At 25.4% G+C, this 26286-nt stretch overlaps 1 long non-coding RNA gene and 1 pseudogene across 1 annotated transcript; one reads left to right on the forward strand and one right to left on the reverse strand.

Annotated features, from left to right (window-relative positions):
- Positions 1-8126: 8126 nt before the first annotated feature.
- On the reverse strand, positions 8127-9098 carry LOC149513346 (uncharacterized). Its single transcript, XR_016330508.1, has 2 exons — positions 8739-9098; positions 8127-8417 (listed from the first exon to the last, which is right to left on the reverse strand). It is a non-coding gene; the product is annotated as an uncharacterized LOC149513346 (long non-coding RNA).
- Positions 9099-20854: 11756 nt separating this feature from the next.
- On the forward strand, positions 20855-22075 carry LOC111309830 (uncharacterized; annotated as a pseudogene).
- The last annotated feature ends 4211 nt before the right edge of the window (positions 22076-26286 follow it).

Genomic DNA, 26286 nt, shown 5'->3' on the forward strand with positions numbered 1-26286 from the left:
CATTTCATCCATGTGACTAATTTTTTCAACTCTCAACTTAAAGATTTTTCTACCCAAATCGCCTTTTGGGTTTTCAATTTGATTTTTTTTTATCACAATTTCATTTTTTTTCTTTCATTTTTTTATCTTTTTGCCATTTTTCATTTTTTTCTCTTTCCTACATTCTTCACCCATTATTGATATCTTTTTCACATCATTATTTAGAGCAACGAAACATGATTTGTTGTTCCATCATAAGCATGCCTTAGTTCAACATATGATCATTCAATTCGAGTATTCACACTTTATCCAAATGAACTTTTAAATGTTGTAATGTAAGCCATAGTGAGGGATCATGAAAGAAATGGGTAAAATAGGCTCAAAACACATATTTAAAGGGTTCAAAACCAATAGATCATTTCTCATCATTTGAAACAACTTGGCATTTTGCCCTATTCTACATCATTTTCTTACTTTTTTCTTTTTTCATCTCATTTCTCACAAAAAGATTCTTATTACTTTGCCCCTACTTGTTTGTGGCATTTTTTCTTTCTTTTTTTTTGTTTTACTTTTTTTTCTTTCTTTTTTTTTTCTATCTTTGAGACCTTTTATGATCTTTTATCTTTTTTTTTTTCAAAAATTACCCCACAGTGTAAAGAGTAATCATTGGTTAGGGTTCTTTAGAAAAAAAATCATAATAAGCTTAAAGGGGTAGTAATGAATGGTTTTTCGAATGGTAAAAGAAATATGGCCATTTTTCATCTCAAATGTGAATGCTTTCCTTGAATTTTATCTATTAAACAAAAATAAGCTCATGGATCTTTGCACATTTTCAAGACATATCTATTCCACATCTATTAGTAACTAGCTTTTTTTTTGCTCAAATAGTCTTCTCAGATCAATGTGAATGAGTTCTCAAAATTAAATTTTAGAATTATTGTTATCATTGTCTAAATATTCATCATATGAACTTTAAGAATGGGAATGAAATATTATGAAAGGTGACAAAGCATGGAATAATGATTAAATGAAAGAGAAAATATAATGAAATGCATTATCCTTGCCTCTTATTAAAATGATAATAAATGAAGTCCTATTGCATAAAAGAAATCCTAACATTACTCTAAAAGAAATCCTAAACTGGCAAAAAACTTCCAACCAGCCTTATCATCATTTTTTAAAATTATGCCCTTGTGCAATCAAGTAAAGGATTTTTATTAACATATTGTCCCCTAATTCACTACAACTCTCTAGGCCTTTTCGGATCAACGTGTTCTTAATTCTCATTTAGAGCATTGACATTATAATTAGGTAATAGATTACCACTAACATTAGGTATTGTTGCTTCTTTTTAATCAAAACTTATCATTCTATCCTTGATCAACCATTGCACCTTATGCTTTAGAGTAGTGTAATTTTCAGTGGAATGGCAAGCAATTTCATAGTGGTAATCACAGTGGGCTGTAAGATCATACCACTTGGGATAGGGTGGTTTGAGTAGGCACTACACAGTTGAGGGCAATCAAGTGGTTATTATAGAACTCTTGGTATAACTCCGTATAAGTCATGAGAATTGGGTTAAATATAGGTTTTTTCTAGTAATTCATTGCTCTCGTGAACCACTTACTGGGCTAGCAGGATGAATTTGGGGTTTTGTGATAAGTTAAATGTTAAGGCTATATGTGGGAGCTTAGAGGCTAAAAATGGGCTGATTTATTGGTGGATAAGATGGTAATGAGGCTAGCTGGTCTGGGTAGGATGAGGTATTGTTCACAGCATGATAGTATGAAGAGTAACCTTATAATGGATAAGATTGATAAACCCTGAACTGTCTACCAAAGCTCATAACTTGAGCTTCGATCTTTTTTTTCTTTGACGATTTCTTGGTTTCTCCTTCTTTCAATTTATCATTTTTAATGGCATTTTCAATGATTTTACTTGAGATCATCATGTCAGCAAATTTTTTTGTTACATTTACCCTATCATCTTTTCATAATAGAGAAATTTCAAAGTGCTGATAAACAACACTATGATTTTTTTCTCAGTTAAAAAGGTTATACCTGAGAAGCCGTGTCCTTTTACCTCTAGGCATACTCTTTGAATGATTCATTTGCCTTCTTTTCCATATTCTGCAAAGATAAGCAATTAGTGGCTAAATTTATTATATGTCGATACTAATTAATGAAATCATGAGCCATATCACTTTAAGAATGAATGCGTGTCCTATTCAACTGGAGATACCACCTAGCAACAGAGCCAGTAAGGTTATTTTAGAACATATGCATCTATAGTTTTTCATTATGAGCATGGGCAACCATCTTCCAACAATACATGGTGATATGGATTTTTGGACACTTCGTACCATTATACTTCTCAAACTTTAAAACCTTGAACTTCAGAGGAATAACCATATTTGGGACTAAATAAAGCCAAGCAATATCCACTGAACCATAAAAACTAACTCTTTCCACTGCTCGCAACCTTTTCTCTAACAAGTTTATCTTTTGTTCAGCTTTTGAAGCTTTTAAAGTCTTATTCTCTTTGGGCTTCAGTTTTTCTTTCTCTTCTGTATCATCCAAATTAGGGATTGGTATTGGTTCTATTACTTTCTCAGTAAAAACAAGATTTACATAACTTTGGTACTACTTACAATTTTAAGCTGATGGCATTTTGGGGTATGTGTACTTCACTAGATATGTGAACTACTGTGGGGGTGGATCTTGAGTGGACTGGGCTTGTTACAGCCTAAAACTAAGAGGGTACAGAGAGTTAGTCACTTCTTGTGATGGATGATCATGCTGGCTAGTACTTTTTTCTATATTCTTCCTCTTGTTTAACTTATTTAAAGCCTTTAAAATCTTATTCAATTCCCTTCGAGCTTCTCTTGAGCTTTCTTTATCCTCTCAAGATGATTAAAATTTTCTTGTTCCATTTGTCTGCCTTGAGCCCTTGTATTATATTGGTGAGTGAAGTTTTTGCTTGGTGGAGCTATCCTTGAATCTTGATTACTATAATTGTGTCTTTAAAAATGCTATACTTTATGCATGATATGTTGATGCATGAATGAAATGTATATTTTCATGGATGAAATCTAATATAAAAATGATGCAGATGCATAATGTTACATATGACAATAAAATGATGCATGATATGATAATGCAAATACACAAAGTCAAACAATCGAAATGGTTAGATAAATACAAATTGTTCCTTCTTATGTCTTAATTTCAAGATATATCTTATCACTGGGTAGGAAGGGCTCTATCTTAGGGTTAGCCTTTTAAGTGTACACTATATGTAGGGTTAAGTGATATTGACCACTAAAGGTTCCTAAATTATTCCTTACATCATTGTCCATCACAGAATAATAAGACAATCCAATCCTCACCTATCACAGGTTACCAACGAAAATGATTAAATTTGAGTGAGAGTATTTCGCTAGTCATTGCGGAGATTATTATCTCACGATAACGTAGGTACTTTACTCTATCCTAAAAGGGACAGAGCCTAGGTATAGAGGTCATGTAATGTAAATGTATGTGATAGTGTGTGAAAAAACATATAGGTTTCATGCCCTAAAAATAAATTATAAGATAAAAAAAATTTTAGTAAATAGATAACACAAATCATTATAATTTAAAACCATTAGACCAAAGAATATGATAAATTTAAAAGTTTATTGCTTGACTCTCTATGGCTATCCTTAGTAAAACGCCAAACTATCATAATATTTAGATCCGTAAATTTATAGCTAGACTTAACAAATGGATGGAGTCGTCACCAATCTTTTTTATCTAGGTGTAATTGGCCACCTAAGGAATCTATCCTTTTAAGGAACTCCTAAGCTTGACTAAGGGTCCCTAAAAGAATATGTTTGGGTCTACAAACTAGAACAGGGTTCAGGAGTTCAGTTACATATGAAAAATGTTATAGTACCCTCACATGCCCATCCAAAACATGGTATCATTTTATTTTAAATTTATCTTAGGGTCTTAGTTCTAATGATTTTAAAATTTAATGTTGAATATTGGAAATAATTAATAAGATTCTTCCATCAATCTGGTAGAATTCTTAAAAATATTTTCTTATTTTAAGAATATTTAAGGATCCCATTCATTTCCTTAAAGAGGCTCCATCATCGAAAATATTTTTTTTTGGTTAAAAATATATCTAATTATTTCACCATTTGAGCCAAATTAGAAATATTTTCTTATTTTGGATTTTAAAATTTTTCACTATTCAAGCCTATATAGAAATTCTTTTTATTTTTATTTTTTGGAAAGAAAATAATATGACAATTATTTTTATTGGAATTTCATTTAAATTTTTCTACCATTTGAGATAAATTTAAAGAAAATTTCTAACCTAGAGATTTTTTAAAAATTTACCATTTGAAATTTTTAAGAATCTCATTTGACGATAATTATCAAATATTTTCAACCCAAATTTTTATTGATTTTATTATTTTATATTTTTTGTTTGAAAATAAATATTTATTATTGTTATTGAAACTTTATCTAAATTATTCCACAATTTGGGACAAATTTAGATAAAATTTCTCACCTAGGAATTTTATAAAAATTTACCATTTGAAATTTCTATAAATTCCATCATTGGATAATTAATATTTATTTTCAAATTTTATTTTTATTTTTTTATTAATTTAATTTTTATTTTTCTAAAATTTAATCATGCAAAAATACTAAAAAAAAACAAATAAATAAAGTGAAAAAAAAAATCCAAAACAAGAGACGGCTCAACTTTAATGGCTACAGCACAGCTCGGCTATAGGAAGAAAAGCTGGAATAGTTTAAAAAGTGGTTTCACTTAGCCCAGCTTGAGACAAAGACTAAAAAAAGTTATTAGAATCTATGAATTTTTTAGATTTTTTCCAAAAAATAATTTTAAAACCCCAAAAAATCTTTGAAAAATTTTCTTAACTACTTTCTATGATTTCTACCTCTCTCTCTAATTTTTTTTGTGTCTTTGTATGATCTGTGTAGGTATGTATTTATAGGGTTTTGAATCTGAGAACTCTAATCTAGAAAGGAATCTCAATTTCCATTGAATTCAAACTTTAAACCCAACTTCAACTTTATAAACCAATTCCAACAATATCACACAAACTCAACTACCTATTTTTTTTCATTTTTCATTTTTTTATTTTTTATTAGCAAAAATCACAAGTAGACCCTCAAACAAATTAGGTGTCTACAAGATATTCATTAGCAAAATTTATTTGATAAATCTTTATTTAATTTTGTATTTGATGTTTCAGTAATTTTGAATTTTAACTTTTGATAATTTTGAGTAGTGTTTTAGATAAAAAAAATCAGGGATTAATTAGGTTACTTAAAGTTTTATCATCTATTTCTATTCATAGTATGCTCAATTATTCACTTATGCGCATGAGCAAATTTGACTCAAAAATTGGTACATGTTTCTTTTTATTTAAAAGTTTCATTCAAATCAATTTAAATCCAAATAAAAAAAAGTATACTCAATTACTTATAATTATACTTTTACTTTAGGAATATTTTTAAAAATTAATTAACTAATTCTATGACAAATATAATAAAAACAAGACATTGATGATAAAGGAGAAAAACTCAAATACTGAACTTTTAAATTGTTACATTATATGATTAAGAAAAATTGGATTCTGGTTGGGTTGCTATTTCAATTCAAATTTTGGTTTTGTTTAATCATTTCAGATTTTAAATAACTACTAAATTATTGATTTTTTAAAATCAATTGATATCGAAATCAAGTTAGTTCATTTTTATAATTGTGTGTATTATATTAATTTTAATTAACTTAAAATTAAAAATGAGGAAAAATTTTATATATACTCAATTTGAGTTTTGAACTATTTCAAATTTGAGTTGATTAATATGGCAATGATAATAAACTTCAAAATAAAATGAGAACACAATATAAAAAAAATTTAAGTGCAAAAATTATGAAGATACTAATAATAATTCTAGAAGAAAATTTTTATACCCCAATTTTGCAAAGATTAAAGAATATATATTCTTCGAAGGATATTTAAATTTGTATTGTAGAAATGTTAATTTAAATCAATGAGTTTATAATCATTCATTTACTGTTCAAGTTGCAGCTTGATGGATCTTTTAAAAGGAGAATGCAAATGTGATTATTGTGAACTTAATATATATATATATATATATATATTTTAAAGTTGCCTATTTATTTTTTTATAAATTTTATGTGGTAAATTTTTTCTCATTACTTTTATCATATTATGTAACAAAATTTTTACCCAAAATTACATACTTAAAAATATAAATATAAGGCAAAGTTTATTAATTTCATTGTTGGAAGAAAACTTCAAAAATTTTCAATATTTTATATGCAATTATACTTTGCTAAAATGTATGATAATACATACACTAATTATTTAATCAAATCACCAATAAAACTTATCTTAATATGTCCAATTATACCATGAACTAAAATTTTGAAAAATATCTTAGAAATATTGACTTAATATATATTGTACATATTTATTTAATTTAGTTTTGATACTTGCATTATCATAATAAGTTATGATTTTAACTTATAATTATGTGTTAAACTAGGAATACTAAATTAAGAGCATTTACTCATTGTTTTTCAAGTCATCTACACTTAAATTTTTTCTTACTTTCTTTCTCTACTTTACAAATTATATCATTTAGCGTACATTGTGGTTACTTTCTTTCTGGATATACATAAATCAATGATAATATAATATTAGATAGTTAATAATTTATTAATTAGTCATTGAAAACATTAAAGTAATCGGTATAACTTAGTTGTAATCATCGATAACATAATAATTAATCAGTAACAACTTAATCATAAATCATAGATAACTTAGTAGTATATTCATGAAACTTAATATTAAATGAATGATAATTTAGTACTCAATAATTGATAACTTAGTAGTAAATCAATAATAACATATAGTAGTTGCATAATAATTTAATATTAAGTTAATTGTAATATAATTATAAATGAATAACAATATAATAACAAATCTAGGATAACTTTAAAAAAAAAAATGACAACTTAGTAGTTAATCATTGATAACTTAGTAATAAACCAATAATTACTTAATAATAAGTTAGTCATAACAATATAGTAGTAAATAAAAAATAACTTATTAAAAAAAGTGATAACTTAATAGTTAATTATTGATAACTTAGTAATAAACCAATGATTACTTAATAATAAATTAGTCATAATTTGATAGTAAATTAATTTTGATTTAATAGTAATTAATTGATAGTAGTAAATCATAAATAACTTAAGGTCCATTTAGATGGATGGTGAAATTGACTCTGGTGAGATTAATTATTGTAATGGTAATATTATTTACTGTAAAGCTGAAATTAAAATTAGTGGAGAAATATGTGTTTGGATACAAAATTTGTTGTGCATGGATCAATTCAAGAAGTTCTTTGATTGATATAACACATAATTGATAATGCCACCAAGGTAATTTAGAATTTGATTGCAATATTTCCTTTCCAATCCATCATAAAAGGTGAAAAAAGGAGCCTAATGATCCAAATTTCATGCTTTCACATATTACAACTTCAAATTTGGATTTCATTATTTATCAAATCTTAATGATTTCTATGCAATACTAACCAACTTCAAGTAGAATTTATTCATTTTAACTCATTAACGACAGGGATACAACATAAATGGGGACTTAACCTTTTTTTTGTTCTTAAATGTTGAAGGATGCTAAAATTTATGAACTACAGGTTCCATAAGATGCTACAATTGCTATTACCACCAGAAGGCCGCTGTGGATAATAGTAGATAGTTAATAATTTATTAATTAATTATTGAAAACGTAAAAATAATCATTATAATTTAATTGTAATCATTGATAACGTATTAATTAATTAGTAATAAATTAATCAATATAATTTACTTTTAATCTTCGATATAATACATAATTGATAATTCCACCAAGCTAATTTAGAATTTGATTGCAATATTTCCTTTCCAATCCGTTATAAAAGGTGAAAAAAGGAGCCTAATGATCCAAATTTCATGTTTTCGCAGATTACAACTACAAATTTGGATTTCGTCATTTATCAAATCTTAACGATTTCTATGCAAGGCAATACTAACCAACTTCCAGTAGAATTTATTCATTTTAATTCATTAAAAACAGGGATACAACATAAGTGAGGACTTAGCCTTTTTTGTTCTTACATATTGAAGCATGCTAAAATTTATCAACTAAAGGTTTCATAAGACGCTACAACTGCCACTGTCACTAGGAGGCTCCCGTGGAACTGCTGGTGCGTCGGGGATGTACGGTCGGCTCATGGCATATACGGTAAATGGTCCCTGTCCTGACTGCAGATGAGCATCCTTTGGACAAGATTCTTGAGGAGAAGGCCTCAGATTTCCTGCAAAGTCAAGCTGTTACACTCTTTACATTGTTGTTTCAGATTTGTCCTGGTCCTTGGAAATTTATACAGATTTACACTTTCAGACGTTTTTTAATTCTGAAAAAGAGGATTCGAACCCAACACTTTTGAAAAAGAAAATATTAGATACATGTAATTAATCAAGTTGGGGTATAAAAGTAGAGCTTGGTAGGAAGGCAGTTTTTCCCTTCAAACAAGTTTAGTACAAAGTAACCTGATCAGTTTGAGGCAGCAATTGATGGGGAGGCTGAAGACTTGGAGGATGACCCTGTGAAAATAGAATGCCAGGTTGAGTATTACCTTGCTGGCCGTGATGGTTATTGCCATATGAAAGTTGCTGCTGGTTCTTGTCTTCGTTACTCATCTGCTTCTGTTCAGACTCTCCCTCTCCTGGAACTTCCTACTTTCTTCTTTCTCTACTTGTTGATTGGATTGGTCTTTTAATTTCTTGAAGGAAAGATGTTTAAAGATGGCTTTGAATTGGATTGATTTGTGGAGGTAAGGAATGGTGGGTGGAAGTAAATATATATAGCTTAAAACATGTCAATGATATTCTAATAATATATCAGATTGATTTCAATGATATTATTCTATTAATATTCTAGATTAATTTGATATTGATTTAGAGAATATTATATATTGATTTAGTTGATTATAAGAATTGATTTAGATAATTGGTTGATGGATTGATAGTACTTGTGTGAATAAATTTGTGCAGACAGGAATGTAGCATCAGTGAAAGAATTTGTGCATCTATTGCTGAAGGGTTCAATCAATGGTGGTTTTCAGCATCCCCTCCCAAGAATTTGTGCTCCAAAATTCTTTTCTTTAGAAAATATTGCAATTATTCTAACTGGATGTTCTCATCCAAAAGCCTTTATATAAATTAATCTGATGTTCCTTGGAGATAATTGGTTGATGGATTGATACAACTTGTGTGAATAAATTTGTGGAGACTGGATTGTAGCATTAGTGAAAGAATTTGTGCACCTATGGTTGATGGGTTCAATCAATGGTGGTTTTCAGCATCCCCTCCCTAGAATTTGTGCTCCAAAATTGATGCTTCAGCTTAACAACTCAGCTGGTAAAGTGCAAAGGTATTACTAAAACTGAAGAATCTATCTTGTACATATTGAGGACATACATAAATGCCAGTTTTAGCTGTCTATGCAGTATGCTACATTGTCAGCATATGAACTCAGGGCTTGAAAGCAGCATATAGAAGGCACAGTAGTAGCAGAAAACCAAGATAGCAACATCGGCCACTAAATAACTACCTCGAGAACTCTCCCTTCAAATTTCTACTTCTGTTTCATGAATGAGATTCAACCACTTCTTGATTACAAATGTGATGTTTAAATTTATTACATTAAATATAAGACACTAACGCATCTTATAAAATTAAATATGAGATGAAGGCATCTTTAAATTAAAGTTCAATCTTTAAATATAAGAGGGTCCATATTACAGCAGCTGAGTGAACTTTAAACTGGTAAAGGATATTTCAATATAATAATGAATTAGCGTTCTTAATTTATTATATGTAAGGTAGACAGAGTTAGAGCGGAGATTTTATGAAATATAATTCTAGTTTTATTTTTTGTACAAATAAGATCTTAGTCTAAAAATAACAGAAGATATTACAAGCGTTAAAATTTGAATCCAAAATTTAACATTATCTTTTAGGGATGATAGTATGAATTTTAAAAAATTTAAACCCTAAAAATCTAATCCTAACCATTGTAGCTCCCAAAAAGAAACTCCGCTATCAATCTAAAATTTTCAGGCAGGTAAATACTTGGAACTAATAGTCTTATAGCCAATTATTATATGAATCATGTGGCTCTATTGTTTTATTTTAAAATTTGAAGGCGGTATAATTTTTTCATTTCTTTGAATCAGAGTGATAGTTTTTTAGTGAATTTAAGAATTTAAAATAAAATAACGTGTTTAACAAAAATCATATATGAGTTTAACAAAATCTAAAAAATATATTTCATGTTTTTCATGTTAATATAAATTATAATATGTAATTTTTGTATAAAATATAATATAAACACTCAAATTATCCAATATATTTCCGAGACATATTCATGTTTGTTGAGTGTCCCTACGTAGCCGTGGAGGATGCACTATTGCATATACAAAAAATTTGGCAATAAGAGGCATGATAGGTTTAATTTTCTTCTTTAGAAGGATTGGCCAATTGCGTGAGTTATGGAGCCATGGGTGGTTGTGTTTGGAATGGTGGAATCCTTTGGGCTATACATTAATGCGCGGTGGACAAAAACAACTCAAAGTACAAGATGTCTCCTTCAGCTACTCTTAATTGGTTTTTGTAGTTATTCATTCATATTTGAGTTTTATATATTAACTTTATATAAAAATATGAATTCTAAAACTGATAATAATAATCGATTAAAACATCTTCAATAAAATTTTAATTCTTAAAATATTAAAAATAAGTGACTAAAATACCTTTATAAAACTTTTAATAAATTTTAATTTAATTATTTTTAATTATTAACTTTTTATTATTAAATTCTCATTTATTAAAATTTTAATAAATTTTAATTGAAGTATTTTTTATTATTGAATTTTTTAATTACTACTAACCTTTTTCATATAAAACAAAATATTCATTAATCATAGTTGATTTCTTTTTTCTGGTTCGTTTAATTAATTAGTTGTCATTCAATAGCATTTATCTCAGATTTTTGTTATTTCCTCCTTCATTGTTATAAATAATTAATGTGTAGATAAGATCAGCATAAAATTTAATTTGATAGACAAACTTGACATGAAATCAAATCATAAATTTTAGTCATAATTTTTCATAAGCAAACAAAACACTGAAATAGTATAAACATCAATGCATGATCAAACTTGGCATTGTTTTATCCTTTTATAATTCCATTATAATTCTTTGTTACGTTTTAGAAGTAATTGAAAATGCATGTGCATTTTCTTTTTTATTATTATTTTAATAATTTCGTTATTGATTTTCATTTCATATTGAATTTGTTGGAATTCAAAAAAATTAAAGTGTATCCTACAATTAAAATAAAGATTTGATACTCATTTTATTATTTGTTCTTGCTTTATATAATTATTTTTATATATAATAGTGACAGTGAATTTCCTGTTCTTTTCTATACAAGTAAATGTAGTTATTTTCTAATGTCTAAAAATGTGAATCCCAAACGTGTTAAAAGTAATTAACTTAAATATTTTAATTAATTTTTAAATTTATAAAATTATCTTTAAATATATATAACTTTTATTAATTCATTTAAGTTTAAATTAAATCAACTAAAATTAAAAATAGAGTTTATATGAAATTAATCTACTAAAAAATTTAAAATTTTGGTTTCAAAAATGTTAAAAATGATTGGCTAAAATACTTTAAGTAAATTTATTTTTATAAATTTTAATTTAAATGAATTTTATTTTTTATTATTATAATCCTTTTTGTAATTAGACTAAAAAAATTCTAAAAGCGATTTTTTTACTATAAACTAAAAGTGATTGATTAAATTATTCTTAATAAAATTTTAATTTAAAAAATATTAAAAGTAATTAATTAAAATACTATTAGTAAATTCTTTATAAATATGAATGAATTTTTTTTTTAATTAGACTCATATTAAGACACAAAATATTATTTTCACATAAAATAAAAATACAAATAGAATAGGATTAGAGCTTATTAGTGTGCATGGCAATAAGACAATTATATGGAGTTTGTTTTTATTGTTATAAAACTAATTGCACATATAATTTATGTTGATAAATAAATTCATTAAAAATAATCATAATTAAGTCATTGTCGCATTTTTTTTCTGTTTTTTGGCTTTCAATTTTTTGTTTTAATTAATTTGCTAACTATATATGTATGTTAGTGATTTTATTATTTGCATGTTTTATGAGTTGATCATTTTATCAATTTTTTTGAACAAATTATTTGAACATTGATAACATAATTAAATCTTTTCAGTCACTTAAAATAACTTTTTTAATATATATCATTCTTATGGTTTTACCTTACTTTTATATTTAATTTTTCTTTTGTATTTTCCTTTTTCAAAATTTTATAATTGTTACCCCATGAATAAAAACTAATGTCAAATCAAATGCAAATTAATCACATGCACTTTCCACCAATAATTAGTACTATATGATTTTTTAAACACTTCAATTGGACTTCTAACTCATATAATTAGATGACTCATGAGGTGGTGCATTTACCACTAACTCATGATCAAAATGTAATGAGAATTATTCCACTTGACTAATTTCCATCTCAAGATGATTTAATATTTCTCAATTGCATTAAATTACTCACTTTTGTTTGTCATCCATGTGGTTGAAAGCCCTAACTTGAATTACTCTAAGTAGAGAATGATCAAGTGAAGTATGATTAATTGTTTTTGTGATTTTTCTAACGTATGACAAAATTTATTAGAACTATCTTTTTAATGTGCTTATGCCAATGTTAGATTTTTTGCCATGCTAATGTTGCATTCATTCATGAAACTTTATGTTGTTAATATTGAAAATTAAATCATTATAAATTGTATAGGTACTACATAACAAGTTTGTTATTTTGAGAATCGAAATTTTCTTTAAAAAAACAAGATAAGTAACAAGGTTAGGAATTTATTTTATTTCATTTTAATTTATAAGATTATGTATTTTAATATTTTTATACAATAAAAAAATTAAAAGAAAAGAAAAAATAAGCTTTCAAATGATAGAACATACAATTACATTCAATCAATGAAACCATCAATGAAAAATTATGCCAAGCAGAAAATGAGACAAAAGATTGGATGGTTATGCATAGTTATATCTTCTCCATATGGCAAAAAAGGTTTTTATTATATGATGTTTCAATGAAGAATATACTAATGTATTGATTTCAATTGTTTTTAGGATTAGTATAAAACTCTTTTATTAAGAGAAACATTATATACTCCTTCATTTTCTCCATTATATTAGTTGAATAACGTTCACTATTGTATAAAAAATTTTAAGGTTACCATATTATTTAATATTTGTTAAAAAATATTAAAATTCATCAAATTAATTATCATTATTACATTGGATACAAAAATATTAGGTTAAAATAATAAAAAATCCTTAAATTTTATCACTTTATTTAGATAAGCTCTTATAATTTTATTGTATCTAAATAAACCCTTAACCTTGAATTTACATTTAAATAAACCCTTAAATTTTAATTTATGTCCAAATAAGCTACTAATCTTTAGTTTGTACCTAAATCAGTTTTTCACATAAATCAATCTTTGGGTTGAAATAAAGGCTTATTTGAATATGAATCAAAAGATGAGAGCTTATTTGGGTATAATAAAAGTAGAATTTATTTTAAAAAGTGCAATAATTTAAGGACTTTTTTAATATTTTAGCCAAAATATTATTATAGACATCCAAGTTTGTCCAAGCTCGGATCAATTGGGCCTGATCCAAAAGGGATAAATTAGCCATTTTATTTTTATTTTTTTCTTTTTTTCGATTATCTGTTCTGAATTTTATTTTAATTATTATTTTTTAATATATTTTTTATTCTAAAAGATAATGAAAAAAAAAAGGATAAAAAATTTCGCCATGAATCTGGGGGTTTGGTAGGTTTGAAATTGGACTCAAGGATTGAATCCCAATGACAGAAGGAATTGGCATTGATTAGAAACTTTTTGGATCAATGCCTATAAATATAGGCTTAGGCACAGATCAAAAGAACACGAAACAGGGAAGAAACAAAAGCAAAAAGTGTTTAGAATGTGCAGAAATGGTCTTAAGATTTTTAAAAATTTTTTTAGAATTTTTGGGCAAATTTTGTTTTGGAAATTTTTTGAAAAATTTTATATTCCGATTAATTTTTCGGCAAGATTCATGTTTTTCGACGTAATTTCTCAATTTTCAATAGAACATTAAATCAGATTCTAAGATTTTGTAGAAAGAGGAGAGAGAAAAGAAACGAGAAGAGAATGAGGGGAAAGGGAATTATGGTAAAAAGCCGAGATTTGGGCTTATATACCCACTACAAAACAACATCGTTTTGTCGTTAATAAATCTTAGAAGATCCACGCATTTTGCCATCGGACCAACTCAATCCGATCGTAACCTGCATCTGACCCACGTGCCAGCCAATCCCTAGAGCTGACCGCGCACCCCCCAAGCCATGTTTTTAAGTCGTTTTCTTTGCCTCAAGCCGAGCCGATTCAAGCCGTAAGCCGAGCCGTTCTTTGGTATTTTATTTTATTTATTTTATGTGTTTATTTATTTATTATTATTTCATGATTTAATTTAATAAAAAAAATAAATTTTGGGAATAAATATTAATTATCCAATGATGAAATTTATAAAAATTTTAAATGATAAATTTTTATAAAATTCCTAGGTGAGAAATTTTGTCTAAATTTATCCCAAATAATAAAATAATTTAGATAAAATTTTAATAACAATAATTAATGTTTATTTTCAAAACAAAAAAATATAAAAATAAAAAATATACAAATTTTGAAATTAAATACAAATTACACAAGGATGAGATTTTTAGAAATTTCAATTAGTAAATTTATAAGAAATCTCTAGGTAAAATATTTCCTCTAAATTTGGCCCAAATGGTGAAATAATTTAGATGAAATTTTAATACAAATAATTGTATTCTTTTCCAAATAAAAATTTGGTTGAAAATATTTAATAATTATCTAATGATGAGATTCTTAGAAATTTTAAATGATAAATTTTTAGAAAATCTCTAGGTGAGAAATTTTTCTTAAATTTATCCCAAATTGTGGAATAATTTAATTAAAATTTCAATAAAAATAATTGTCATATTATTTTCTTTCAAAAAAAAAGAAAAAATTATAAAAAAGAGAATTTCTAAATAGGTCCAAATGGTGAAAAAATTTAAAAATTTCAAAAACAAATTTCTAAATTGACCCAAATGGTGAAAAATTTAGAGATAAAAAAATACATAAATAAAAATTTTTTTTAAATAGACCTAAATGATTGAGAATTTAAAAATTCAAAAAAAAAAAGAGAAAAGAAAAAATATTTTTAATTTGGCCCAAATGGTAGAATAATTAGATATATTTCGACAAAAAAATAAAACTAACAAAAATTTTTTTGACAACGGAGCTCTTCAAGGAAACAAATGGGATCTTTGAATACTCTTGAGGTAACAAAATATTTTTTAAAAAGTTTTACCAGATTGATGGAGAATTTTAAAAATTATTTCTAATATTTAACATAAAATTTGAAATCATTATACTCAAGATCTTAGGATAAATTTGATATAATATGGTACCATCCTTTGGATGGGCATGTGGGGATGTAATATCCTTTTCACATGTAACCGAATTCTCGAACGTTGTTCTGGTATGTAGACCTGAACATATTCTTCTAGAGACCCTTAGTCAAGCTTAGGAGCTCCTTAAGAGGATAGATTTCTTAGGTGGTTAATCACACCTAGATAAAAAAGATTGGTGGCGACTCTATTTGTTAAGTCTAGCTATAGATTTACGAATCTATATGTTATGACAGCTTGGTGACTCCATGGGGGATAACTAGAGAGTCAAGCCATAATTTTTGAATTTATCCTATCTTTTGGTCTAATGGTTTTAACGATTTGTGTTATCTATTTACTAACATTTTTTTTGTTTTGTCTTATCCTTCATTTTTGGGGGCATGAAACCTATATGTTCTTTCACAGACACTATCACATGCATTTATATTCCATGAGCTTTATACCTAAGCTCTATCCCTCTTAAGAGGGAGTAAAGTACCTACGATCTTGTGAGATGATAATCTCTGCGATAGCTAGCAAAATAGTCTCACTCAAATTAAATCATTTCCGTTGGTAGCCTATGATAGGTGAGGATTGAACTGCCTTACTAGTTTATAATGGATGATAATGTAATGAACAATTTAAAAACCTTTTAGTGGTTAAAACCTCTTAACCCTACATATAGTTCACCCCTAAAAGGCCAACCTTAGGATAGAGCCATTCCTATTCATCAATAGATATCACCCAAAATTAGGACACAAGAAGAACAACTTGTATATTACTTATCTAACTATTTTGTTTGTTTGATTTTGTGCATCACAACATTATCATATCATTATATGCATCATTTTCATCCTCATGTTTTAACATTTCCATATCATTTAATTCTATGCATCATTTTCATGATTATGTTTTAACATTATCATTTGCATCATTCTCATATAGGAAATATTTACCATATATCAATTATTGATAAATCAGATCTCCCACTTACATCTATGAAGAGCCAAATGCAATCAAAGTCTACATCAGTCCATTATTAGTTTGCTCATCAACTAAAAATCAAGTTAGATGAAGGTCAAAGAAAACAAGAAAATTGCTTGCCTGAAGATTTTATCACATTATTGCTTGAGAGAGTTCATCTCGAGATATAGTAAAATGATCTAGCTGACTTAAGTAGTATCTGGATATGCATGAGTAGAACAAGGTAGGAGCCATTTGAGAATAGATATGGAGACATAGCATCACTACTCCAAGTAGATATGGATAATAATCTGGTTAGGGCATCATCCAATTTTTGGATCCTTTTTATAGGTGTTTTGTCTTCAATTTGCCAAACCTAGGCAAGATTTATTGATCCAACAAGGTGGGCTATCATAAAAAGCTAGCCCAAATGCTTGGACTTAGCTTGTTTCAAGTCAATGCATGTGTCAAGATCAAAGGTGAAAGTAAGGCTTAAAAATTAAATAAATACATAAATAAAAAGAATTACTAAATGGTGGAGAATTTAAAAATTAAAAAAAAAAGAGAATATTTTTAATTTAGCCCAAATGGTGAAATAATTATATATATTTTCAACAAAAAAATAAAACTAACAAAAATTTTTTCGACGAAGCCTTTTCAAGGAAACAAATAAGATCTTTGAATACTCTTGAGGTGAGAAAATATTTTTTTAAGAGTTCTACTAGATTGATAGATAATCATAAAAATTATTTTCAATATTTAACATAAAATTTGAAACCATTAAACTTAAGACCTTAGGATAAATTTGAAATAATATGGTACCATCCTTTGGATGATCATATAGGGATGCTATAACCTTTCTCACATGTAACCAAACTCCGGAACCCTATTCGGTTTGTAGACTTGAACCTATTTTTTTAGGGACTTTTAATTAAGCTTAGGAGCTCCTTAAAAGGACAGATTTTTTTGGTGACCAATCACACCTAGATAAAAAAGATTGGTGGTAACTCTATTTGTTAAGTCTAGCTATAAATTTATGAATTTATATGTTATGATAGTTATTATAAATTATAATTTAACTAAGCTTACAAGTGACTTAAGGATATTCATTAGTGAATTTTTTTTGATAAATCTTTATTTAATATTTTAGTAGTTTTGAATTTTAAGTTTTGATATTTTTTAGTAGTGTTTTAGACATAAACTTAGGGATTAATTAGGTTACATAAAATTTTATCATCTACTTATATTCATAGTATACTCAATTATTTACTTATGCACATGAGTAAATTTGACTCGATAATTGGTACATGTTTCTTTTTATTTAAAAAGTTTGATTCAAATCAATTTAAATCCAAATAAAAAAGGAGCATACTCAATTACCTATAATTATAATTTCACTTTAGGAATATTTTTAAAAATTAATTAACTAATTCTACCACAAATATAATAAAAATGAGACATTGAAGATAAAAGAGAAAAAAAACTTAAATACAAAACTTTTAGATTGTTACATAAGTTGATTAAGAAAAATTAGATTCTGATTAAGTTACTATTTAATCTTTGGTTTTGTCTAATCATTTCAGATTTTAAATAATTACTAAGTTGTCAATTTTTTAAAATCAATTGAAATCAAAATCAAGTTAGTTCATTTTTACAATTGGGTATATTATATTAAGTTTAATTAAATTAAAATTAAAAATGAGTAAAAATTTTATATATACTCAATTTGAGTTTTGAACTATTTCAAATTTGAGTTGATTAATCATATTATTTTTAGTTATATTTTTTTGGCATCGATAATAAACTTCAAAATAAATGAGAACACAAATATAACGAAAATTTAAGTACAAAAATTATGGGGATACTAATAATAATTTTAGAAGAAAATTTTTATACTACAGTCTTACAAAAATTCAAGAATATATATTTTTTTAAGGATATTTAAATTCGTATTACAAAAATATTAATTTAGATTAACGAGTTTATAATTATTCATTTGCTGATCAAGTTGCCTTTTGACAGATTTATTAATGGAGAATGCAAATCTGATTATTGTGAAGTTAATATTTTTATAAAAAAGTTGCCTTTTTTTTATCAATTTTATGTAGTAAATTATTTCTCATTACTTTTATCATATGTATATAACAAAATGTTTACCCAAAATTATATACTTAAAAATATAAATATAAGGCAAAGTTTATTAATTTCATTGTTGGAAGAACACTTCAAAATTTTTCAATCTTTTATATGTAATTGTATTTTGCTAACAAGTATGATAATACATACACTAATTATTTAATTAAATCATCAATAAAATTTATCTTAATATGTCCAATTTTACCATGAACTAAAAAATTTGAAGAATATCTTAGAAATATTCACTTAATATATATTGTATATATTTATTTAATTTAGTTTTGATACTTGCATTGTCATAATAAGTTATGATTTGAACTTATAATTACGTATTAAACTATGAATAGTAAATTAAAAGCATTTACTAATTGTTTTTCATGTTATCTACACTTAATTTTTTTTTTTTTTTACTTTATTTCTCTACTTTACAAATTATATCATTTAGCATACATTTATTGTTACTTTATTTTTGGATATACATAAATCAACAATAATATAATAATAGATAGTTAATAATTTATTAATTAAACGTTGAAAATATAAAAGTAATTAATATAATTTAATTGTAATCATAAATAACGTAATAATTAATTAGTAATAACTTAATCAGTATAACTTATTTTTTATCATTGATATAATACAAAATTGATAATTCCACCAAGCTAATTTAGAATTTGATTGCAATATTTCCTTTCCAATCCGTCATAAAAGGTGAAAAAAGGAGCCTAATGATCCAAATTTCATGTTTTCACAGATTACAACTTCAAATTTGAATTTCATCATTTATCAAATCTTAACGATTTCTATGCAATGCAATACTAACCAACTTCCAGTAGAATTTATTCATTTTAATTCATTAACAACAGGGATACAACATAAATGAGGACTTAGCCTTTTTTGTTCTTAAATATTGAAGCATGCTAAAATTTATCAACTACAAGTTTCATAAGAAGCTACAACTGCTACTATCACTAGAAGGCTTCTGTGGAACTGCTGGTGCGTCAAAGACGTACGCTCGGCTCACGGCATATATTGCATCAAGTTTTGTAGTATCTTCAAACCTTAAATTATAAGAATGCCAATCCATAATTTGGATTTTGCTATTTTTTTTTTTCAAATTCACGCTTATTAAAGGGATAGTTTGATTTTGAGTTGTGAACTTGTAATACAATTTTTGTTTTGTTATTTTGTTTTCCTTCTTAACTTTGTTTAACTTATTAATTTTTTAAATTTAGACAATGAAAAACATATAAAATCTTGTGTTAGCGATAACAAAGACTTTCTCAAAATTTTATGTTCAAATTTCACTATTTATTGATTTGATATAACTATATATTGGTTTGTTAAATAATATAAGTAGAATTTGGTAGAAAAAGAGATGTGATTAACATTTAAACTCTAGTAATTGCACTTTTGATTCACTTTTCACAAGGCTTTAATTTGCTTTACATTTATGGAATAATGTTTCTTTGAAATTACAACATGCTTTAAAATCTTTAACTAAATTTCATTTAGCTACAACCAATCTAACAATTGTTATCTCTTTCATAAGAAAAAAAAATAAAGGATTTGGAATCCTCTTTCTATCCTTGATCTCATATATATTTATATACACAATATATATAGTTTAATCAATCCAAGTAAGCATAATTAAATTTAGTCTAATTAATTAATCAATATCTATTACAACTAAAAATAATTTTTTATTGTCGATTAATTTTTAAATCAGTTAACATATCACTAAAATTATATTTAGAATTGAAAATTTTGGGTTCGAAAAAATTTATGTATGTAATATTATTTTCAACCAAATAAATAAAATGGTAAGAAGCCTTAAAGGTGGATTGGTAAATTAAAGAAAAAATTAATTTTTATTTTAGTAATAGAATAAATAATGTATTTTATTTATTTTAATTATAAAACATGTAAAAAATTTTATTATTTTGCCCATAATTTATAATTTGTAATATATTAAAATAAATATGAATAGTCTTTTGAACCAACGGAAATGGATTCGTTTATTATATTTCCAAGTCCAAGGTCAAAGTTGGGCTTAACTCTTACATCAAACCTCAACACAAATTTAGTTAGGCTTTGAATTAAGGGAAGAAATCTTCGGCCCATCTTCCTGTCATCAAAGATAATTGGACTTCCAAATATGTCCAATGAAAATTTTCCAATGCAAAATAAAAAGAAGCCCAAAATATATTACCAAACATAAAAAACTATTGTTGTACAAAAGAAATTAAAAACTATAAATAAATTGTTAAATTACTAAAAAAAAAAAAAAAAAAAAAAAAACAGAGATTCGGTTTCTTATCAGACACGCAGAACTGAAAACTGAAGTGAAAGAACAAAACAACCAGCGAAAATGTTGGCAGCACTTCCACCACCAGCTTCATCTCCCAACGTAACAACAACTTCCTTCTCGTTCACAAGCGCACTCCTTCATGCGCCACCCAAACCCCAATTTGCATTCCTCCTACGCGCCACTCCCGACTCATCCTCCACCTCACCAGATTCTGACCCATTCGAATTCCGCCTCTCCCAAGTCTGCCTCCATTACCGAACCGGAACTGGCAAAAAAGCGGACCTTCGAAAATCAAAGAAATCAGTATCCATATCGGGATCCACTTTCTACTCCTCTTCCTCCTCCAACTACCTCCCTCCGGTGCCTCTAAAAGAAGCGATTTCAAATGGGTTAAAAGTGGATTTCGGGTTTAGCCCATATAGCGAGAGGATAAACGGGTGGATCGCGGTTTGGAGTTAACTGCTTTGGTTTTGGTGGAATTGGCGACTGGTAAGAGCGTGATAAGTTATCACACACGGGCGATTATTTTAATTCAGATTTATTTTGTACCGGCGGTTGGGGCTTTGCTTGTCAAACATGAGAAAGAAAAAAGGTGTTTGGACTCCTTCTCAATCCTCTTCACCCAAAAATTCAAACTAATCCTCAACGTTTCGAGGACCTCCAATCCAATCAATCAACTTGTCTACTTGCTTATCGACGTTCGTTGCCACTTGGGAATTTTTGGACTCCTCAACTTCTCATGAGACAGAAAAAAGGTGCTTGGACTCCTTCTCAATCGTCCGTACGTATAGACATCTCATTCACAGTTTTTAAAAAACCATATATCGTATATGTAATTTTAGTCATATTATGCTTTTAAATACGAAGGATATTCATTAGCAAGATTTAATTGATAAATCTTTATTTAATTTTATATTTAATATTTCAATAATTTTGAATTTTAATTTTTGATAATTTTAAGTAATGTTTCAGACATAAAATCAAAGATTAATTAAATTTTGTAAAGTTTTATCATTTACTTCTATTCATAGTATATTTACTTACATGCATGAGTAAATTTGACTTAATAATTGGTATATTTTTTTTTTATTTAAAAAGTTTGATTTAAATCAATTTAAATCCAAATAAAAAAATAAGCATATTTAATTACTTATAATTATAATTTCACTTTAGGAATATTTTTAAAAATTAATTAGTTAATTCTACCACAAATAGAATAAAAACAAGAAAGGAAGATAAAGGAGAAAAAACTCAAATACGAAACTTTTAAATCGTTACATAAGGTGATTAAAAAAAATTGGATTATGATTGGATTACTATTTCAATTCAAATTTTGATTTTATCCGATTATTTTGGATTTTAAATAACAACTAAGTTGTCGATTTTTTAAAATCAATTGAAATCAAAATCAAGTTAGTTCATTTTTATAATTGTGTATATTATCTTACTTTTAATTAAATTAAAATTAAAAATGAATAAAAATTTTATATATACTCAATTTGAGTTTTAAACTATTTCAAATTTAAGTTGATTAATCATATTATTTTTGTTATATTTTTATGGCATCAATAATAAACTTTAAAAGAAATGAGAACACAACATAAAGAAAATTTAAGTAAAAAAATTATGGAGATAGTAATAATAATTCTAGAAAAAAAATTTTATACATCAGTTTTACAAAGATTAAAGCATATACATTCTTTTAAAGATATTTAAATTCGCATTACAGAAATGTTAATTTAGATCAATTAGTGTAAATCTATTATTGTGAAGTTAATTTTAAAAAAAAAAAGTTGCCTATTTATTTTTTTTTATCAATTTTATGTAGAAAATTTTTTCATATTACTTTTATCATATGTATATAAAAAACTTTTTAGCCAAAATTATATACTTAGAAATATAAATATAAGGCAAAGTTTATTAATTTTATTGTTGGAAGAACACTTCAAAATTTTAAATCTTTTATATGTAATTGTATTTTGCTAATAGGTATGATAATACATACACTAATTATTTAATCAAATCATCAATAAAACTTATCTTAATATGTCCAATTTTACCCTGAACTAAAAAATGTGAAGAATATATTAAAAATATTGACTTAATATATATTGTATATATTTATTTAATTTAATTTTGATACTTGTATTATGATAATAAGTTATGATTTGAACTTATAATTACGTATTAAACTATGAATAGTAAATTAAAAGCATTTACACATTGTTTTTCATGTCATCTACACTTAAATTTTTTCTTGCCTTCTTTCTCTACTTTATAAATTATATCATTTAAAGTACATTTGTGATTACTTTCTTTTTAGATATACATAAAATCAACAATAATATAATAGTAGATAGTTAACAATTTATTAATTAATCATTAAAAAAGTAAAAGTAATCATAATAATTTAATTGTAATCATTGATAATGTAATAATTAATTAATAATAACTTAATCAATATAACTTATTTTTAATCATCGATAATACATAATTGATAATTCCACCAAGCTAATTTAGAATTTGATTGCAATATTTCCTTTCCAATCCATCATAAAAGGTGAAAAAAGGAGTCTAATGATTAAAATTTCATGTTTTCACAGATTACAACTTCAATTTTGGATTTCATCATTTATCAAATCTTAACGATTTCTATGCAATGTAATAAATCTTAACGGTTTATATTAAAATTTGATAGTGGTATAATTTTTTTATTTATTTGAATTGGAGTGATAGTTTTCGAGTAAATTTAAGAATTTAAAATACAATAATATGTCTAATAAAAATTATATATAAGTTTAATAAAATTTAAAAAATATATTTTATATTTTTCATGTTAAAATAAATTATAACATGTAATTTTTATATAAAATATGATATAAACACTCGAATTATCTAATATATTTCCAAGACATATTCAAGTTTGTTGGGTATCCCTACACAGTCGTGAAGGATGCACCATTGCATGTATAGAAAATTTGGCAATAAGAGGCATGATAGGTTTAATTTTTTCTTTAGAAGGATTGGCCAATCCGTGTGAGTTATGGAGCCATGGGTGGTTATGTGTTGGGAATGGTGGAATCCTTTGGGCTTTGCATTAATGCGCCGTGAACAAAAACAACTCAAAAGTAGAGTACAACATGTCTACTCCAACAACTCTTAACTGATTTTTTGTAGTTATTCATTCGTATTAGAGTTTTATATATCTTTTTTATATAAAAGTATGAACTTCAAAAGTGATAATAGTGATCAATTAAAACAACTTCAATAAAATTTTAATTTTTAAAATATTAAAATAAGTGACTAAAATACCCTTCATAAATTTTTAATAAATTTAATTTAACTATTTTTAATTACTAACTTTTTACTATTAAATTCTCATTTATTAAAATTTTAATAAAGTTTAATTCAAGCATTTTTTATTATTGAATTTTTTTTATTACTAACCTTTTTCATATAAAATAAAATATTCATTAATCATAATTGATTTCTTTTTTCCAGTTCGTTTTATTAATTAGTTGTCATTCAATAGCATTTCTCTCATATTTTTGTTATTTCCTTCTTCATTCTTATAAATAATTAATGTGTAGATAAGATCATCATAAAGTTTAATTTGATAGACAAACTTGACATGAAATCAAATCATAAAATTTTAGTCATACTTTTTCATAAGCAAACAAAATACAGAAATAGTATAAACATCAATGCATGATCAAACTTGGCTATGTTTTATTTTTTTATAATTCCACTATAATTCGTTGTTATGTTTTAGAAGTAATTGAAAATGCACTTGTATTTTTTTTAATATTATTTTAATAATTTCGTTATTGATTTTCATTTCATATTGAATTCGTTGGAATTTAAAAAAATAAAAAGTGTATCCTACAATTAAAATAAAGATTTGATGAAAAATCTACCTTTGAACACATACTCTTTTTATTATTTGTTCCTGCTTTATATATTTATTTTTATGTATAGTTAAATTTATTTAATTTAAACTTAAAATAATTTAAAAAGTTAGTGAAATTCATTATTAAATTGTGTTACTAAATTTTAACATATATATATAACATATATGTCGTATAGGACTTCGTAGTCATATTATGCTTCTAACTAACACAAACCATTGAGATCGAAGCCAATTAATAATATTTATAGTGAATTTCTTGTTCTTTTCCATACAAGTAAATGTAGTTATTTTTTAACGTCTAAAAGTGTGAATCCCAAAAGTGTTAAAAATAATTAACTTAAATATTTTAATTAATTTTTAAATTAATAAAACTATCTTTAAATATATATAACTTTTATTAATTTATTTAAGTTTAATTTAAATCAACTAAAATTAAAAGTAGAGTTTATATGAAATTAATCTACTAAAAAATTTAAAATTTTAGTTCCAAAAATGTTAAAAATGATTGACTAAAAACTTTTAGTAATTTTTTTTATAAATTTTAATTTAAATGAATTTTCCTTTTTATTATTATAATCTTTTTTGTAATTAGACTAAAAAAATTCTTAAGTGATTTTTTTACTATAAACAAAAAGTGATTGACTAAAATATTCTTAATAAAATTTTAATTTAAAAAAATTAAAAGTAATTGATTAAAATACTATTAGTAAATTCTTTAAAAATTTTAATCTAAATTATTTTTTTTAATTAGACTCAAATTAAGATACAAAATATTATTTTCATATAAAATAAAAATACAAATAGAATAGGATTGAAGCCTATTAGTGTGCATGGCAATAAGACAATTAGATGGAGTTTGTTTTTTATTGTTCTAAAACTAATTGCACATATAGTTTATGTTGATAAATAAATTCATTAAAAATAATCATAATTAAGTCATTGAAGCTTTTTTTTTTTTCTGTTTTTTGCCTTTCAATTTTTTGTTTTAATTAATTTGCTAACGATATATGTATGTTAATGGTTTTATTATTTGTATGTTTTATGAATTGATCATTTTATCATTTTTTTTTTCAAATTATTTGATCATTGATAATATAATTAAATCTTTTTAGTCACTGAAAATAATTTTTTAATGCATATCATCTTTATAGTTTAACCCAACTTCTATATTTAATTTATCTTTTGTATTTTCCTTTTTCAGAATTTTATAATTATT

This window comes from Durio zibethinus, chromosome 19, assembly GCF_047325235.1.
Source record: "Durio zibethinus cultivar Kanyao isolate XHJ-2024 chromosome 19, ASM4732523v1, whole genome shotgun sequence".
In the NCBI taxonomy this organism is placed as follows: domain Eukaryota; kingdom Viridiplantae; phylum Streptophyta; class Magnoliopsida; order Malvales; family Malvaceae; genus Durio; species Durio zibethinus.